Raw genomic sequence first — 21,580 nt, forward strand, 5'->3', positions numbered from 1 at the left:
GATCCTTCCATGATGTACTACATCCCCATAGGCTCCTAAGCATCAGGCTACAGATCATGGACTGGAACCACAAAAACCATAAGCCACAACAAACCATTCCCCCTTATAATTTGTTTATCTCAGATATTTTTGCACAGTGATAGGAAGCTCTTAATCTCAACTACAATAGTTGGTCTATTTCTGTTGTACTTCAATCAGTTTTTGCCTTATGCATTTTAAGACATTGTTGCCTAGATGTTGGTGAATTGCCCCTTTTATTATTATGCAATATCCCTCTTTGTGACTGATATATTTTCTTATACTGAAATCTACTTTGTCTAAAATTAATATAGATACTCTCGCTTTGTTTTAATTAGTGTTGGCATGACAAAGCTTTCTCCAGCCCTTTGTTTTTAATATATTGGAGTACTTATATTTCAAAAAACATTCTTGCAGACAACATAGAACTGAGAGTTTTTTATTTATTTAATTTTTTTGGCAGCATTGGGGTTTGAATTCAGGACCTCACCCTTATAGGCAAGTACTCTTACCATTTGAGCCTCTCTGCCCTTTTTTGATGGTTTTTTTGAGATAGGGTCTCACAAACTGTTTGCCTGGGGCTAGCTTAGAACTGTGAGCCTCCTGATCTCTGCCTTCTAAGTAGCTAGAATTATAGGCATGAGGCACTATGCCCTACAGAGTTGAGTCCTAATGAGCATATTTAGGCTATTCACATTTAATTATTGTTATAATGGCATTAACAACTACTCTCTTTCAAGACTTTTCCCTTTGCAATTTAAATATGATGCACCTAGCTGTAGGCTTTTTGGCATTTATTCTGCATGTTTCTGGAGCTTCCCAGGTCTGTGGCTTGGCATCTGTAATAAATGTTGGAAATTTGGGACTATCATTAAAATATTTCTCCTATTTCTTTCTTATTTTTCTAGCATTTTAATTATGATATACATAATTTTTGATGTGTTCCCACTGTTGGATATTTTGTTCTTTTTTTTTTTTTCTGGTTACTGTATGTTTTTCTACTTGATCTTCATTTGAGGAAGTTTATGTCTTCAAGCTCTCTGATGTTTTCCTTGGTTATGTACTATCTGCTCATTTCTTTTACTGTGTTCTTCAGTTTTAACATGTTCTTTTGATTCTTTCTTAGCATTTCCATCTTTTGTTTATAACACCCATGTGTTCTTTCAGATTATCCTTTTTCTATAAGAGCCAGCAATATAGTAATTAGTAGTGGCTATTTTAAATCTCTATCTGATAATTCTAAAAATTGTGTTTTATCTTAGTCTGTTCTTTCCTTGTTAGTGCTGTTGTTTTGAATTCGTGACCTCATGCTTGCTAGGCAGGTGCTCTACTAGTTAAACTACACTGCCAGTACTTTTTTGCCTTTGTTATATTTTAGATAGGGTGTCATGTTTTTGCCTGGGACCAACCTCAGAATGTGATCCTCTTACCTGTGCTTTCCAGTAACTGGGATTAAAGGAAGGTACCTTTTGCCCAGCCTGTCCTCAAACTGTGATCCTCCAAATACTCCCCTCTGAAAAGCTGGAATTACAGTCACACACCACCGAGTCCAACCTCTCAGTCTGTGTTTTATGCCTGCTATCTCTCTAGATTGGGGGGGGGGGGTTGTTTGTTTTATTTTTTTGGTGGCACTGGGGTTTTAACTCAGGGTTTTGTACTTACAAAGTTTGCACTTTGCCACACCTCCAGTCCATTTTTGCTCTGAATATTATAGATATGGGGTCTCAAGAATTATTTGCTCAGGAGGACCTCAAACTATGATCCTCCAGATCTCAGCCTCCCATGTACCTAGGAATGAGCCACCACACCTACCCTCTTAGTCTGATTTTGATATTTGCTCTCTCTTTAGATCGTGCATTTCATTATTTCTTTGTTTTTGATTTTGCCCTTTTATGTTATGTAATTTCTGTTGAAATCCACACAATGCATAAAGTAATAGAAACTCAGATAAATTGGCATTAAGTATTAGGTTTTATGTTAATATGGCCATAAGGTACAGTCTTTACTCTTTCTTATACTGGTTGATGCCAGAGTTTTCACATCCCTCCAGTATCTTCATTTTTGTCTTTTGATTTTGGACCTTCTTTGTGTACTACTCCTCATACAGGGTTTTATTCCTGCAACTTCAGCTAAAATACACTGTTATTTAATGGAGCCTGCTAAAGGTAGGTGTAGAGGAGAAGAGGCCTTCTATGATTTATGTTTACATGTCCTTCTTGGAGTGTTCAGTGTCTGAGTTGTTACCTTCACAAATATTTCAAAGCATTTTTCACCCTTAAATAGGACAAAAAGCTGTAAGGGGCCAGAGCCCAGAAATGCCTGTCTCTCAGGTGGGATAAGGCTCTAGAACTTTCCTCTGGAGCATCCCTTTTTTGGAAAAAAATGGTCTGGGTTTATTTCAAAACAGTGTGTTTTTTCCTCCACTGCCAAAGCAAAGAGGGACCTGTGTTAGCTCTTTACCTGGAGGTAAAAACCCATGAACACATTGTATCCCAAAAGTTTGAGACTCTCAATCTAGTTCACACTCAGTGTCCATAATTGGTTAAAATTGCTGTTTAATTCTTCCTACTGCTTTCTGGATCAAATAGATTCTGCTCCATGGAACAGATGTTAGCTTTTATATTCTGTATTCACCTATCTCTCGAGATTCTGGGATAGCTATTTCCCTCGTCACTTCAGTCCTCTAATTGGTCCAAGAAAAGTTGGTGATCTTCATAATGTTTGGCCTTTTTCTTATTTTTCACACAAGGGAGTGAAGAATTCCAAGATCTTTTCATGTTGGAGCTGAAGCAAACAATATTTAACCTTCATTCCTTGTTTTATTTAATAAATGTAAAACATTTGGCAAAGTTGGCCACATTTCTCTTTTGAAGTTCTCTTTTTTCCTGCCTTCTCAGTCATCATGCATTATACTTTCTTCTTCTTTCTCTACCAGTTCCTTCTCAATATTGTTTTCCACCTTAGTCTGATTTGCAGTGATGAAATTTTATGTTGGCCTTCAATTTTCATTTACTGTTACATATACAATCTCATTGAGCCTGGCTTTTGGAGTATGAAGCAAAGAATTCCTAATTATGCCATTATCTTAGTTGTAATCCCCATATCAGATTCATTTTTTCATTTCTTTTGGTGCTTCTGGGGTTTGAACTCAGGGCATTGTGCTTGGGAGACAGGTACTCTGCCACTTGAGCTACCCTTCAGCCCTTTTATCTCTGGTTATTTTGGGGATGGGGTCTTGCTTTCTTTCCCAAGATGGCCTGTACCACAGTCCTTCTATTTTAAGTTTCCCACCATAACTAAGATGACAGACTCATGCCACTGTGCCCAGCTATTGGTTGAGATGGTGTCCTGTAAACTTTTTGCCTGGGCTGCTCTCCAGCTGTGATCCTCCATATCTCAGCCTCCTGCATAGCTAGGATTGCAGGCATAAACCACCAGCACCTGCTCCCCATATCATTTCTAATTGCCTGTTGGGCTCCTGCTAATAGTTATAACAAAGAATCCTCCAAAAAGGATATCAAATAAGGAACTCATAATTTATTCAAATTTCCATTTGTTTTTCATTTCCCATTTTGACTGGCAGCAAACTATTCATCAAGCAATAAATGTATAAACTTGAAGACAATCTCTTTCAAGTGACATTAACTTAAACTCCTTTGCATCTTTTGAACATGGCTCCTCAGTATCTCATGGCATGTACTTTATTCAGTCCTTGAAGTTTTTCATTATTTCTCACTTGACCAACAATACATAGATCCTAAATAAACTCCTTTGGTCACTCTGACTTCCAGACTTCTGTAATAACACAAAAATTAACTTTCAAATATGATAACCTGACAACTATTCTTCTGCTCAAATACTTCAAGAGCTTTGAGAATTGTAACATGAAGTGGAAGTTCTTAAACATGATAATCAAAGGCCCTTACTTTTTTTTTTTTAATCTGGACTAACTCCCCACTCTTATCTCCTGTCATTTTTCTAAAGAAATGATTTGTTCCAATCATTTTGAGCCCTGTAGACATTAATGATTTAGACTAGATTTTAACATGTTTTTCTCTTTGTCTTTAATGCTCTTCCTTTGCTTCCCTCATGGATAATTCCACCTGAGTATCTAAAGCAAAATACAAACGTCACCACTACTTATGTCTACCCAAATCCCTTCCTTATATCATCCTTCCCATATTCAGTAAGCTTTCTTTGTGCTGTCTTAAGACTTAAAAGATAACTTGGAATAATATTGTGTCCTAGATCCTGAAACAGAAAAAATGGTAAAATTAAAATAAAGTCTAGAATTTAATTGATAGCATTGTATCAATGGATACTTTGTAGTTTTGACAAATGTATCACAGAAGTGTAAGTGGATCTCACACTTAAATGGGAACTGTCTGTACCATCTTTGTATGATCTAAATATATTTCAAAATAAAATAATCATTTAAAAGATTCACAGGTAAAAAAGCCTTACACTTCTCTTACAGCAGTTACTATACTAAGGTCACAGTATTGTGACCTGGGGTACAATTCTGAACTTATTTCTCTAGCTTGAGTTTACACTTCTATAAAAGTGGGTTAACAATAGAACTCATCTCAAATCCATTTTGTGATGATTAATATAGAGCAGCCATGTGAAGGACTTAATATCTTACATCCAGTTTGTACTTGTTTGCCATGAGCTATTACTATTATTATTGAAATATTCAATTTTTTATAACTGTTAGCTCTACTAGACAGTGAATCCCTTACTTTCATGAATCTAACAGAAAATGCTCAGTAAATATTTGTGAAGCAAATATTGAGTGAAAGTATAGATATTAATATTTTTCTTCTTCTTTCTCTGGGTTTGTTTCTCTGAACATGACAGAAATAAATCCTCCACCAGTTGGTTTACATCAGAGATCAGAATTCACTACAATATCACCATTGCTCTCTTACTGAACTCTTTACCACCTGAGACCTTGAAAGAAACTGCACTCCATCCATCACCTTAGAATTCATACCGTCTACTTATTCTGCTGCACAAAAGAAATCTAAACTGCAGAACTATATTTTTTAGTCAACACATTCTGCAAAAGTCAAAACTCTTATTTTATTGAAGTTCTAGCTTTCATGTTCAATCCGAATTTACAATTTTATCCCTGATAGATATGTCTTTAAGTGCTGAACAGACATCAAGAATAATATGGATAAGTTGTATCTGCGAAGTGTTGGGATAATTCAGAGTCACAAAATTTGTGGGGAAAAAATGCAACCTGTCAGCATGAATACATTAAAATCAATAAAGTTCAAGCTAAAAAATACCTAAATTACATGCAATCTGAATGGTAAATTATTTATCTCAGGACACATCTGTAATTTTAGCTTTCAAAGCCATTGTTCCATGTCTATTAGCATTAGAGATGATGGAGTCTGTATTCTATTTATTCTACTGATTCATTTTAAAAATACCAGCATAAATTTTAATTCCTTTATGTCCATCAAAACACTTACACTTATCTCAATTTCATGTTTACTGATCTGTCTTGCCTGATAGAGTTTAAACTCCATGGACACATAATTATGTTTATCTAGCTCTTAATTGTATTTATAGTTCTAAACACAGTGGAATTGCTTAATTCAAAACATGAATGAATATATTAAAAGTTTTTTAAATCTTGGCAAACTTGGTAAAGATGAGTACTTGGCCCCAAATACATATTTTTTAAGCTAAGTTAAATTTGGTTTTATAAGAGTGGTTACTTACATTTTTCTTCATGTTTGCTACATGATCTCAAAAACAAGCATGCACAATACAGTCAAGAATTTGCTATTCTACCCTTATTTCCAACCCCCTTAGTGTCAATTTATCTTAGGTAGTTGGTCCAGATTGTGGAAAATGTTTGACATAGACCTTTACTTTCACTGAGGCAATTCTACAAAGTGGTAAGATAAAAAGATGCTATCATTTGAAAAATTGCTGTGGTAAAAATCAGCTACTTCCTTTTGTTATTCCCACCTAGTGAATACAAATTTAGAAATAATTTACTTCCTGAATAAATTTTATCCATAAGAATCATAAGTTTGAAGGTATTTTATTAAATGTCCCTATAAAATAAAGTGAAATCCTTTAAAATAAGAATATCTTCCAAAATATCCTTAATAAGCCAGACTATGTTAACATACTGTATTTTGTAACAGAATTACTGTGATTGAGACAAAATGTCATAATATCCATGGATGGGAGAAATGTGTTTTTAAGGTTTCAAGCTGAATATGCTTTGCATGATTACAAAAGTGCCTCATTATTTTTGTATACTGGTCAAACTCTTTAACCATATTCTTAAGTGTCACCCTCCAATACAGTATGGTATCTGTTGATAAATAATACACATTAAGCTGCTGGTGTGTCACAGAAAAAACTCTTCCTGTACTCAATAGCACTGATGACAAGATAAAACACTGCAGCACCAGTGTGTCGTTCCTCCAACTTAGTAACCCCAATGTGTCCAGAGGATGAATTAGCCTGAGTTCCCAGTACTCTGACACATTTCTACAAGCATTTATCATACTGCAAAGTAATTATTCATATATGGGCTGATGTCTCTCCTAGATTAGAGCTTTTTGCATGTAGAGTCTGTGTCTTATCTGATGGCATATCTTCGTATTCTAGAATAATGCTAAAAATAGAATACTTTCAATAAATTCTCCCTCGCTGAGTATATATTATAATCCTAATATGTATCCTAAGTACTCTACTAATTGTATAACAATAGTATATTGTACCAATTCAATTCATCAAGGTAATATTTCTTTATGAACAATCACCTTTCATCTGCAGTTGTTCAGGGCCTTTTTTCTTAAACAGCCACTCATAATGTGCTGTCATTCTCCTGATATAAAATAATTAGACTAGACATATAAAACCAGGAATAGATCATTAGATCAAATAAATTCTGTGTTCTGTTTTAGAGTTTATGTTGAAAATAATTTCATAATAAGAAAGAAATCCCTCCCCAATTGAATAACACAATTTTTTCTGAAAACTTTTATAAAATCTTTGAAAAAATAATATCACAGCTATCCCTTCAGCAGGAAAGAAATTAAAGCACTAAGCCAATCAAGACTGAAAAATTCTTTTTTTCTAATTTTTAATTAATCATCTTACTTTCTTTTTGTATTTGTTTAGAACCCTAAGTTGCAGAGGCCCCTGTTTGTCATGAGAAAGTAGCAAATGCATTCGTTCTTCTAAATGACCTTGAAATAAATCAGTGATCAAAAAAGGATTATAACCCTTGTCCTCTCGAAGTTAAAAGCTAGTGAAGAGAAGTAGATGTGAAAGAATAAATATAATAATTTATATAGTAGGATAGTAGGAATGGATGGAGGTGGCTAGAGATTATACAATTTTGGAGAACTTCTTTAAGAGAAAGAATTCAAATTTATATGTCCTTCTCTTCTGATTCTTATCCTCTTACCTGCCTCTCCTGCGTAATTTAGTTTAGGATTGTTAGATAGAACTGGTCACAGAATGTGCACAAGAGCAAGTTAAGGAGAGAGGTGAGACTAATGTCCCAAAACACGGAGCAAACATAGTGCAAAGACGATACTTTCTACAAAACTCTCTCTGTTAGAAACAATCAAGGCTCTTTAAAGAACTGGCAGATCCAAGTCTGATGAAAGAAAAATAGAAAATAAACCTGAACCACCCTATATGTACAAGAAACTGAACAAGTGTTCATGAAGACTCAGCAATATAAAAATAAACCAGTAAAAGCTGGTTCTCATTGACTAAATATTGTACAATATAAGCATAAAAATGAATATTGTCAATATTAAAATATAACAAGTTATTGAAAATAATCCATATATGTTAAATAAACTAAGAAATTGAAATATTATGAATGATAGGTATTAAATTTTCTCCTGAAAAAATATAATAATTGATAATAACTTAATAATTAAAAACCTTCTCATGAAGGAGGCTGGCAGATATCAACTTAAGTGATTTACATCAATATCACTATTGAGAAAAGTCACAGTTTTACCCACATAATGAAATCTGGTGATAATGATGTCACTGCTGTGACTTTACTACCAAGAACTCTTAAGCACAATTTACTTACAAACAAAGATCAGAAAAACTCAACTTAAAGGTCATTTTACAAAATTAATGGCCTCCAATCTTCAAGTGTCAAGATCTTAAGGACAAAAAAATTTTAGTAATAAAAAAATTGAGGCACTGTTATAGATTAAAGCAGATTGAAGGACACATGACCAATAAATGAAGTTTGTGACCCTGAAACAGATTATTTCACTGCCAAGGTCATTACTTGGATAATGGGAAAAATTTAAATGATTCAAGTGCAATATGTTCTTTTTGCTCTGCTTTCAACTTTTTATACATTTCAAAACTTTCTCGAAAGAGAAATCTTTTAAATAGTTAAAAAAGCACAATTAGTTATGAATGTGGAAATTTAGAAAATGAAATTAATCAAATATAGTATAAATGTAATACTGTAATAGCTTTGCCATTAACCACCTAATATACCTCTGTAACACTTTTTTACTACATGATTTATCTTTATATTCTTTAACTCTCAATTTTTATATAAAATTCTATGAGATGATATGAAGATAATCTTAATCTTTCTTCTCGTTACATTGATCATTTTTAAAAATAGTTGAGAAAAGTTTCTTACAGTCTCAAAAGGTATTATTAAAGATAATTACCACCCATTAGAGAGCTTTTGATATTTTTGAAAACTATGACAAGTTTTCTTTTGGGGGGCTAATTTTTTTTCTTACATTAAAAGTTTGGTGTGATCAATAATTCTGAAAAAATACCTTTTAAAAAGGCTATTTAAATGCACTTTGAAGTTCCACTACTGATGTACTGATGGTCTATAGATATACAATCAAAGTCTACTTTTACTGCACTGACTCACTAATAGAGGTACATGAGATTTTGGTCAGTAGCAATCATTTATCTTCATGTCAATTGACTGTGTTTGTGACAATCTTACATTTCATTTTATTCAAGTGCGTCAAGCTCCAACAAGATAAGATTTGTCATACATTCTCAAACATAATCTAATACATTAGGGTATATTGAACACTAATTATCTTATACAAACATGCTATTCATTTCAGTCTTGCTACTTACTTGTACACAGAGATTAATACATTCTATTCTCTATTATTCCCAACAGAAAAGTTATGTTGAATTTATATTTCTTTAATTGAGTATGTTTCTATAATTAAAGCAGAATGACACTTCACATTTTCCTTGATGTTCAGGAGAAATAATTACACTTATGATTTTACCTATCTAATGATGGGATGAGTTTCCAAAAGACATGCTTGTGGCTTCATGCTTTTAAGCATTACTTTTCTATGCCAACATGCCCCCAATGCAAGTTCCTAAAGGACATATTCACATTAGAATAAACAATGACCTTTTACCTTTGAACCACAATGACAAGTAAGTTGGCAATATACCCGGAAACTACTAGTATATTGTGGTGGCTAGTAATAAAATCAATGAAACTGTCAGCTGCATAAAAATCTCTTATTGATCCCAAACTAAATATATTCAGCTCAAATTTCCCTTTGTCTAAATCCCAAATTGAACAACTGTTAGGATGAGGATGTTTGATGGAAGTGCAATACTTAAGAAAGATTTTTAATGCCCCTCCAAATCAATCATTAATTAATTATTGAGATCTTGATAAAGATTAAGGTGAGGGGAGAGTACAGATTAAAAATAGACTAAAGGGTGCTAAATATGTGGCAAGAAAGATTTATGTAATAGAAGGATCTAAGGATTAATAAAATGATAAGAATATCTTGTATGATAAATGTTAGTTCCAAAATCACACTATGCCTACTAGGAGTAGGGTTAAGATGAGCATTAGGAGAAAGGAATGTGTGGGAAATGTTCTACTAAAACTTCTGAGAATATGTGATTTTATCCTTTTTTTAACGCTTTAAGAATAAAGAAAATAAGGACTAATTCTGAAAACATTTTATGGAGTTATAATAACTATGAGATAATTAAAAATAGAGAGTAGTAGATAAGAAAATTATAATTTACTTTCTTATTCCTGAAAACAGAATAAAAATTCTAAACTTGTTTTGCAAAGCTATCAATTTTTTTTAAAAATGCATTATACCTAAAATGGAGTTACCCAATGAATACAAAATGTTTTAGATATAAGAATGTCAACATAATTCACCACACTACAGATTAAAGGAGAAAAGTTATCATCCCAACAGATATATTAAAATCAATTGTATAAAAAGTCACTGCTTGCGATTCACAGTCTTCAGAAACTAGAAAGAGAAATAAAACTGAATCTGATAAAGGCTATCTATAAAGAATTAACAGCTAAAATACACTTAAAGATGAGTTCTCAGCCATATTTTAAAATCAGGACCAAGAGAGATATCATAATTACCTATCCAGCACTGTCTGAGAATCATGTTAGTGGACTCTCAGTAAATAAGGGTATAATTGAATAAATGAGAAATTAAGAAAGAAATAACCACACTGTCATTACATGAGTATGGCTACAGAAAAAAATGGGAACTAACAACACTGGTGGATAGAAGTTTAATTTTTAAATTTCTACTCTAAACCAATAAATGTCAACAAGGACAATATTTAGAGGATATCATTTTTAATAGTACAAAAATATAAGGCATATTGAATAAACCTAATTGAAGTATAGAAGAAAATTATGGAACTTTACTGTACTTTCCTATAGTAACTGTAGATTTTATTAAGAAAAAAAAAGAAGAAGGAAAAACAATGTCACTTTGCCCTAAATAAATCTATACATTGAGAGGGATAGAAAGATGTGATATCATTTCTCACCAGTGATAATGATCATGGGTGACACCCCTATCACAAAAGGCAGCTTAACAAAAGAAACTCATAATAAACTTATTTAATTAAACTTCTACATAACATGGGAATCCTTGAAAATGAAGACTCAAAGATCCAGGGAAAACTGTCTAGTTTTATACAAGAATGAACAGCCATACAGAAACATGGTTGGACAGAAAGAGGTTGACATAATTGTAACAGATGAGAAGAAAAACCCAGCGAGTCCTCATCATTTGCCCTGTTCTTGGCCTCTCTATGCAGCATTCCTCCCTTCTGAACTGAGGGTTTTATGATGTGTTATCATACTAGATAGATCAGAGAACTCCTTTGGCCAGTTCTTACATAGAAAAACAGAGATGTTATAGTAACATTTCTAGGTTTTGTGACTAGCTTTAGTGGGTTGAAGTTCTAGTTCCCCTGACCTGCCTTAGGGTGGAGGAACTCTACTGTCTATAGCCTGTGTTGAGGATGAAGGAGAAACAGAATGAAAAAGGACAAAAGGGCAGAAAGGGATTCTATTTCTGAGGCCCTACTCGTGCTTCAGTTCAATATACTCAGCATTTAAATCATCATACTTTGGGGTATAATTTTCTGATCACAACACATTAAATGCAATTATGGTAAAACTTTAAATATGATTTTGACTAGATAATGACAAGTCAATATTAAAATTTAAGTGAATAACTTCATTTTTTTGAAAATACAATCAATGAGGTGATTTTAAAACTTAATTTAAGCTTACAGTTATTATTCAGATTGTAAAAATGGCACAGGGAAAAACAGACCAATATTATAAAATAGAGTACTCTGCTAGAAAACAACATTCAAAAGAAAACTTAATTTACAGCAGGGATGGCATAGCAGATTACTATGAATTATTCAATAAATGGTATTTTAACAAATAACTATTCATAGTAGAAAAAAATCAAACAATCCCTGCCTCACATCATGTACAAAAATCAATCCTGAAACCATCATAAGAAAGGGACTAAAGTAGAATGAAAAAAAAAATAAAACTTTAAGACTTTTAGAAGATAATAAAGAAAATGTAATTATGAAATTGTGGCATACACGTATTTTTAAATCATTCCCCTAAGACAGAAAGTATAAAGGAAAAGAGATGGACAAATTTGTTCACATTAAAAATGAAAATTCTTACAATAAAAATGAAAAGGCACCTAAAATGTGAAAATACAATCTTTAGGCCAAAATGGATTGGTATCCAATATAGAAGGTAATGCAAAGATGAAAGTAACTCATTAAAAATAGATAAATAGGTGTACATTCTGATATCAACCCTCATTACTGGAGTGGCCATACATGGGCATCCCATGTCCATGGTTGTATGTACTATATTCTTCTGTGCCACAAGAGTACCCTCCTCCACATAGTCCCCAGAGACAGAAGGAGTCTCTGACCGTGCTAGACACACTCCATGAGCAAAGCTATTAATTATGCTAAAGTAGCTATCAGGAGACTATATTCTGGCACCTAACTGGAACCAAGCCAATCTAATCTACAAAACTGACACCTAAAGACACATCTTCAGGAGAAAGTAATCATGAAAATCACTAGTCAGGTGCCAGTGACTCACACCTGCAATTCTAGCTGCTTGGGAGACTGAGATCAGGAGGATCACAGTTCATGGCCAGCCCAGACAAAAAAGTTAGAAAGACCCCATCTCAACCAATAGTTGTGATGATATGCACATGTCATTCCAAACTACATGGGTGTCTCAGATTGGGAAGATTGCAGTTCTAGGTCAGCCCAGGCAGAAAAGTTAGCAAGACACCATCTTAATGGAAAAAAGCTGTGGTGGTATATGCCTATCATCCCAGCAATGGTAGCAGGCATAAAATAGAGGATCATGGTCTGGCTGGCCTAGACAAGAAAATGAAACCCTATCTCCAAACTAACCAGAGCAAAAAGGACTGGAAGCATGGCTCAAGCAGTAGAGTGCCTACCTTGCAAGCATGAAGTTCAGCGATCAAACCCCTATACCATGAAACAAAACAAAAATCACCTTATAAAAGCAGTAGAGACAGCAGATTAGCTGATCACCATATGCACAAATCTCAACATAGGGACACAAGAATTATTAAAAACACAAGGTAACAGAATACCCTCAAAAGAACTCAAGGTAGCATTGTGTGTCCAAAGGTCTGTCAACAGACCCCAAAGAAAAGAATATTGATTAAATGCTTAACAAAGAATTCAAAAGAAAAACTATAAGGAAATTTGATGATATTCTAAAGAATGCAAAAGACAATTCAAGGAAAATTAGAAAAACTGATCATGATAGGAATGAGAAATTCAGCAAAGATACTGAAAATGAATCAAACAAATCTTGAAAGTGAAGAACTCAATAAGTCAAATAAAAGATATGGCTGAAAGCTTCAACAACAGACTACATTGAGCTGAAGAACATCTAAATTTGAAAGCAGAAGTGAAAAACAAAAGACAAAGAAATGAAGGCAACCTCCAAAATTTATGTGACATCAAGGTGAAGAGAAGGGAAAAGGCATAGGAAACCATTTTAATAAACCAGTAGCTGAAAACATTCCCAGTCCTGGAAAAGATGTGGACATCCAAGTATAGGAGGCCTATAGGACCCCAAATAGATAAGACCAAAAAAGATCCTCAGCACAGTCCATAGTAAACAGCAAGAACAAAATGTCAAGTCACATTTAAGGGAAAACTAACAGCAGATTTCTCAGCAGACACCTTACAGGACAGGAGGGAATGAAATAACATATACCTAATTTATGAAAGAAACAACTTCCTAGAATCCTATATTTAGCAAAGCTATTCTTCTAAAAAGAAGCAAAAATAAACACTTTCAATGAGAAGCAAAATGATGGAGGGATTTCATTACTTACAAAAGATAAAATTCTAAGATATTATTTCATATGCAATCATTTTACACATTTGATAACATCAAGAGATGGTGAGTACATACAAGAATTCACACAGCAGATGATACTGTATTAATCTTCACAAAATACGTGGACTGTCTTCAACATTTATTTCTTGCATTTATTTCTGGAGGCTGCAGAATCTAAGATAAAAGTGCTAGCTGCTTCTGTTCCTGGTAAGAGCCTTCTTCCTGACTGACAAAGGGCTACCTTTTCACTGTGTCCTTACATGGCAGAGAAAGATAGCTCTAATATCTATTCTTCTTCCCATCATGAGCTTCAACGTGTGAGTTTGGGGGGACACAAGTCCATAGCATGTGTATATATGTAATCACTTTGATTTCAAATGTATGCATGAGGAGACAGAAATGTCTTATGAAATAAGGAAAAACTATGGAAATAACTTAAATCCCTACTAATAATAAAAAAGGAAAAATCAGCTTATAATGTTGAAACACTACATCAGTGCTACCTGAATACCTGTTGCTGCATGCTATTATTAAATGATACATTCGATTTCTAAGTAGATACAATATTGAAGTGAATTCTGTACTTTTTCTTACTTTATTAGATTTCTAACTAGACAATGTTGTCTGTAAATCATAGCAGAGCTATCTTTTATTGTTGAAGTACTGAGCTGCTACAAATCCTTTTCACAGATATGCCCCAATCCAAGTGTTGAATGGGCAACATCGTGTAAACATGACCCTGGAGTCAATCCTCTATCTTCATAGGGAACTTTCATAAGTCCATTACTAACACTGAGTGTGGATCTTAGTTGTCCAGTCTTACATAGCATTACAAGAACTTGTGTGTCTTTCTCTAGCTAGAGAAATCAAGTTATGCTTTATGGCCTTGGTGATGGATTGAATGCTTTCCTCTCAACCATGTACAGATACACACATACACACACACACACACGCACACACATTCTTCACTGCTAAGGAGCCAGGAAGAAATATTAACAGTAAATTCATGAACAAGTGTGCAGTACTAAGATCAGTTCAAGAAAGTACCTGAATGGAAAGGGACTGCTTTGCCTGCATCCAGTTTTCCTGCATCTCCACCTGGTGTGCCAACCTTAGCATATCAAGTAAACAAAGCACATTTTGGAGAGGATAGATGTCTTACTTTACATGCAACAGTAAGGTAATTTTATATCTGCACTAAGAGTGGATTAAGTAGTTTAAGACAATTGTTAAGCTACTAAAATAATCATGAAGAAGAATGGAGAGAAGAACAGATCTTTGCAACAAACTCATGTTAATTACCCTTGCAGCTGGAAGATCAATTTGCATAGAGTCTTTGAAGCCTGTCAGGTATGAATTGAACCACTGAACTGCTATATTTAATAATCCAGTCATTGAGTGAGTTTTTTTCCCCCTGAAGATGTTGTTACAGCCTAAAAGATATTTTTCTTCATATAAAACTACTCATTTCTAATTAATTTTCTCCAGTATTTAAAACACACACAGATTTGTGACTTTCAAAGAAATAAGCACAACATCAAAAACATGGGCATTAATAATTATACTTATAAAAGAAGAAGTAGTTGAAGTACTATGTGTTTTAGGTTTAGCTCTCAAAATTTTAAAACTAAAGAAATAGTTGTCCTAGAACACTTGTAGGTAGCAGTTAGTAATGGTAGTGAGGCAGTGTAATAAAAGTCTTTATTAGTACTAACTCATTTAATACCCACAGGAGACAGTATGGCTTTTCATTTAACACAGAGAGAAATTGAGGCCCAGAGAACAGTAATAAGTTGACCAAAGTCACTTATTTAAGGACATGGCATGGTCAAGATACAGATACAGGTAACGTGGTTGTCAACATAACATCCCTTTCCCCTCTACCTTGCCTCTCTTATAAAGTATACTTTACACTGTCTCTCCTACGTGTAAGATCCTTAATATTCAATCACATTGATTTAAATTTTAAAAGTATCATAGATGTCTGTGATACTTAATAGTATTTGTCTTTTAAATAATGTCTCTTTCTAGTCTCCAAAAGACCAATAGAGGTATGATAAGAAATAAAAATACAGAAAATATGTGAGAAAAAAATATGAAATTGAACTGAATCTATTGAGATTAATGTTTTTAGAAAATGTAGCAAAAATAAGATTGAGCAAGAACTATTCAATGTAAAATACTTAAAATTGATAATCTTAGAAAATGACAGATATATTCCTTACACATGTAAATCTGCATTCTTTCATTAGTATTTTGCAATAGAAAGCATCCTTTTGTTTGAATATGGATTTGCTGATTCAGTTTCTAGTCAACTTTTTTGCATGCCTATACCAGATCAAAAACAAAAACACCTGTAGAATCCTGAAAACATTTACCATTGTTTAGAGTGGTTTTAATTCCACTGAATCCAACTTGTCTTTATTAAACTTTTACAAAGTAGTCAATTTAGTTTTCATCAAAACAAATATTTTCATATTTATATTTCCACAATTTGATTAATATTCAATTACATTTTATAATTACAACTCTAAGAATATTGATATATGTATAGGAAAAATCAGATTAATACCTACTAGATTTATACATGTGGAGGGTAGACATTAAAGAGCAAGTTGCTAGCCATAAGCATCTACTGTGCTACAAGCATCATTCAGCAACAACTGAGATAGAAGGAATGGGCAACCCTGGAGAATCAGGAAAGACTGGTAAATCAAGTCAGTTAAGAGAGTTTATTCCTTGAGAAGAGAGTGGCAATTGAATATTTTTTTGTTCAAAATGATGTAACTATGCAATACTCAGATATTCTTATCACTCTCTGAGTGTTGTGAGGTTACCTAGCCATGTGTACTTGTCATGTATTTCTATGATCATGCCCCAGATACCTATCTCAAATGAGCTTAAAAATATTTATTAATGCAAAGAAACTAATGGGAAGGACTAGAATTTACCACAGTTAGAACAAATGAGGCAAAATTAGGCAAAGATAAGTCAAACTATGACAGGAAGGCTATAATTTGACTCAATTTTCAACAATAGGAAGAATTATTACTAGTTTAGGAAAAATAAAATAATGACTATAATTTCTTTTATGACTTCATGACACATTAATTTCCCAAAATATTTCTGTAATTTCCTAATGTTCCACTGAATTTCATAATACAAATGTCAAGATGTTGGCATATTTGTGGGGGGATAAAAATACAACTTTCCCTTAGTTGTTGGCAATAATGGCACCGATAGGTTTCAGCTCTCACTGAACCCTTAAGCTTCTGTTTTCCTGGGTCACGGTCCTGCCTCAAGTCTAGCTTGAATCCTCCTTCTGCCCCAACCTCCAATCAGCATGAACCATAAGATCCTAACCAATCCTATCATGCTGAGTCTCACTGAGGGGTATTTAAGCCCCTGCCCCTCTCTCCCTCTCTCTCGGCTCTCTCCCTCTCCTACCTGGCAATAAAGAATCTCTTGGCCAGATCACTCCTCTCCACGTGGTCACTTTGGGGCCTATATTTCCTTACATTTGGTGCCATGACTCGGGACGGGTTTCCCCACTAATCCTGGTGGGACCCCGATTCCGACTCACCCCACGACCACCCTGAGGATGTGACTGGCCAGGAATCATCCTCCCGATTGCCCTCACTTGCATCCAACACCGGACATTCTTTGGTGAGCCCACCTACCCTTCTTGGGCTCCCTTTATGGTCTCTCCCTTGGGTGTCTCTGGGTTTTAGAACAATTCCCATGCTTTGGGCTATCTCTGGGTGGCTCAGATGGTAGAGGGATCCCCTTCTCTGCAGGGTTTGGATTTTACAGGGCCCGGGACCCTAAAAACCTAGGCCTAGGTAATCCAAGCTGCCAGCCTCTGGCCTGCAAACCACCTGAACTCAGCAATGGCTGGGTCACGTGCACTTTGCATTTTCTCGGATATTTGTGCTGTGCAAGGACGTTCCACAGTACATAATATCCTCCTCTCCCATTCCAGGACCAGGTCCCTTATAATGGGTGCCTCTACGTCTTCTCTGCCATCTGACTCCCCATTAAGATGCCTCCTCAATAATTTAGACACCTTGGGTTTGACCCCAGATATAAAACCAAAAATTTGATCTGCTTTTGCACTCAAATCTGGCCCACTTTAAGACAACCAAAGTCACTGGTCCCTTTTTGGGTCTTTAAATCCCAGCCTTTTACAGGACATATAACTACTGTGAGTGATCGGGACGATGGGGAGAGATTCCATTTTGTCCAAGCCTTTTCATACCTCCATCTAAATCTGGCTCTCTGACTTCAAACCCTCCCTCTGTACTTTCTGTTCCCCTGCACAGATTCTATCAGCCTGTAAACCAGTTTCTAAATCAGCCAATTCCTCTCCAAACCTCCTCCTTCCCCACATAAACAGACTTCTTGCACTGCTTACCATACCATACCTATCTTCCCAAAAAACTTCCCCTGTCATGGAGTTAAGCAAGCCACTCTTTGCCAATTCTGACCTCAAGGCAGTTCCAGCTCTGAGAGAGCTCATGGTTAATTCGGTGACCGGAGAATGGAGGTTTCGTTTCCTGAAAGCCTGCCAGTACCAATCAATGGGAGCAACCTAGAGACACAGGTGATGGCTAATACCTTAAGCGTGTGTCATGGCTTCAGGCTCTGCCTTCCCCTCCCTTACCTAAGATGTCAGCTCACCTTTTCTGCCTGTCCATGGTCTCACCACATGTCCTCTGTCTCTGTCTGCCTTCCCCTCCCTGGGCTTACTGGGACCCTGCCTCCCATGAAAAACCTGTAGCATGGTACCTTATGACTTAAACTATTCCAACTAGTTTGCCAGGCCTCTCAGTCTAAAGAAACTTTAAATCACCTGCTTTACAAAAGCACTTACAAAAACCTGCAGCTGCCACGCTTATGATCTAACTCCACCCCCACAAGGGGAGGAGGGAAAGCAAACAGGCGCACCTGTGCACAGGATGCCAGCTTCTGGACACAGCAAAAATGACTGCCATAGCTAAGAGAATCCATACAGAGGACCCAGCAAATCCTGGGCCAAAAGCCACACGTGGCGATGGCTGCAGCCCGCTGCCACTTCCCCTAGAATAAACGCGCGCAGAGTACACAGGAAGGGGGGAGGGGCGACAGGCTGCAGGATCAGGCCTAGCAGTCATTTGTCCCAGGTGTGTGTGTGGAGGGAGCACAAGTCTTACTCCTAGCCCCACCTCACACCTCAGGGCATCAGACCCTTGTAAGCCAATTGTTAGCTCAAGGTTATAGTTCCAGAAATAACAAAATAGACATTACTATGGTCTCTAAATTTCTCATTTAGAATTTTCTATACCTTTGGCCTCAGCATAAATTTTTCCCTCCAAATATTAACACTAGTTGTCCCGTATGGCCCTGTTATTGGCCTGAAATGACCTCTGAATGCCCTTCTCTAACTTTACAAATGATTTCTTTGTTAAAAATGTAGCCTTTATTAAAGAGGCTGCCTGCTGTTAGCTAAAAGACAGGATCCTAACGTTTTGTTCTTTCTGGATGGGACCTGCATCTTCCAGTGTTCTGGCTGGTAGATGTTGGAAGCTTTGTAATGAGGCCTGGCCTCAGTATGCCTTGGGTGACCAAGAGAAATGGCTTTCACAGGGCTCCTTAAATTACAGTAGACCTTTTCTATAAAAGTAAAAAAAAAAAGTAAACTGAAGTCCCCTATACAAATTTCTCTCATTAGAAAAGCAATGGGTTCTGGCCCAGGCCACTCAGGTTGGAAATGATTATATGACTCAAGCAGTAAAGTGCCGCTTTACAAGCAGAAAGTCCCAAGTTCAAACCCAGTACAGCCAAAGTAAGAAATAATAATAATATTTGGGGCTGAGGAAGTAGCTCAATGGGAGAATGTCAGCCCAGCATGTGTGAAGCCCTGGGTTCAATTCCTCAGCATTACTGAAAAAAAAAAAAAGGTAAAGAAGATAAGTGGTATTAATGTCACTTCAGCCATCTCATAGTGGAAAAACACAGTTTAACCTATATCAGATCCCTCATTCTTCAAGTGAGGAAACTGAGGCCTAGAACAGTTCAGAGACTTGCTCTCCAGAGTGTCAGGTGTCAATGTAAAATAACAACTTTACTTTACAGCAACAACCTATCAGAAAGCAAATCACGGTGGACTCAGAGTCACAGGTGAGAGAGGTTCTCCTCAAAGATAAATTTCTAACAGTCAGCCCCAGATATTTGTAAAAAACTCAGACTGTAGCTGAAGGGAAAAGTCATTGAAGCAAGTAACACAGCTAGCCATGTCTGTATTTATGGCCGTGTCTGTATGTCTGGGACCTTACTAACAGGAGAGAAAAAGATAAGAGACACCATGGCCTCATTGCTGCTCTCAGAGAGGGCCCCACCTGACTGGGACCTGTATCCTGAACTTGCTCCCATGGTGGACAGGAGGGGCACTTCTGCAGAGAATGCTTAAGGGAGGATGGCCTGGGAGACGGCCCTGCCCCCAACCGGGACCCTGCCCTCTGCAAGGGTAACCACTGGAGGTCTAAGTGCCCCCATCACCAGATGGAAGGTGAGGTGCCATCTCTTATGTATTGATGGGTCCCAGCCTCCTTGCCATACTCCACTTCTTGGCATCAGTGTTGAGGTGCCATAATGGCAGGAAAAAAAAGGCTATTTTCCTCGTAGACAGTGGAGCCCATTTCTCTGTTTTACCTTTTTCTCCTGGTCCCTGGTCCAATGACAAAAGTTATTGTTCAGGGCAAATCTGGCCTGCCCCTAGAGCGCTAGTTTACCTGGCCTCTGGCCTGCTCTTGGGGAGACCTCCTTTTCTGTCACTCTTTCCCCATAGTACCTGAAACTCTGGTGTCCCTGCTGGGACAGGATTTACTATCTCAATTAAAGTTCAAATTCTCCTCCCCCCAGGCAGCTATCTCTGCTGCCCCCTCCTTCAGGAACAAAGAAGATTCCACAGTGTGGACTGATGAGATGAGTGTAGGGTGAGCCAGGATGGCCCTCCCTATTCAAATAAAACTCAAAAATCCCTCACAGTTTCCACACCTAAAACAATATCCCCTCAAGCCTGAGGGACATGAGGCCTTATGCCTATCATAAATTCCTTAAAACAACAAGGGCTACTAGTTATTTGCTCCAGCCCCTATAATAAATTTAAAATTCTTATAAAGGTTAATTTTAAAATACAAGTTACAAAGTAAACAACTGGAAAGGATATAGATAGGTAATAAATGTATTTTTTTGAGAAGTTAAAGGAAAAAGGAATGATTTTTTGGATGAGAAGGGATTTTGCAAAGAAGGCATTTGTCCTAAAGATTGTTTCAAATAGGAAGGATAAGGACAAACCATCAAAGGGTTTAGTATGTTGTATGAAGGTCTGAGTAAGTTTGAAAAGTGTATAATAAAAGCTTCGGTGTGTGATAAAGTTAAAGTTGAATGTAATCTAAGAGTTACCTAAAAGATTTCTAGGGTCATGTCAAATTAAATCAAATCCTCTGTCTATGAAATAACAAGGTTATCTTTTTTTTTTTTTTTTTTTCTCCCAAGTCCCCTACCACTAACTGCAACCTGTGCTCCCCCGTCTCCTCCCCATGTGAGCTCCAGCCAGCTCAAGGTTATCTTAATATTGTTCTGCTCTGAGTAACATCTACAAAAAACCATTACAGAGAAAGATTTTATCAAAGAAATTATTTGTGTTTTCTGCTGATCTTGTCAAGCTTTAAGTACTACTAAATCAGAGTTCATTTACATATTTGCTTATGTGTCTTAATTGACCATCTTGTAACAGTGTTATCTAAATATGGTACAAACATTTAAAAGGCTAAA

This window comes from Castor canadensis, chromosome 1 (assembly GCF_047511655.1).
Source record: "Castor canadensis chromosome 1, mCasCan1.hap1v2, whole genome shotgun sequence".
Lineage (NCBI taxonomy): Eukaryota > Metazoa > Chordata > Mammalia > Rodentia > Castoridae > Castor > Castor canadensis.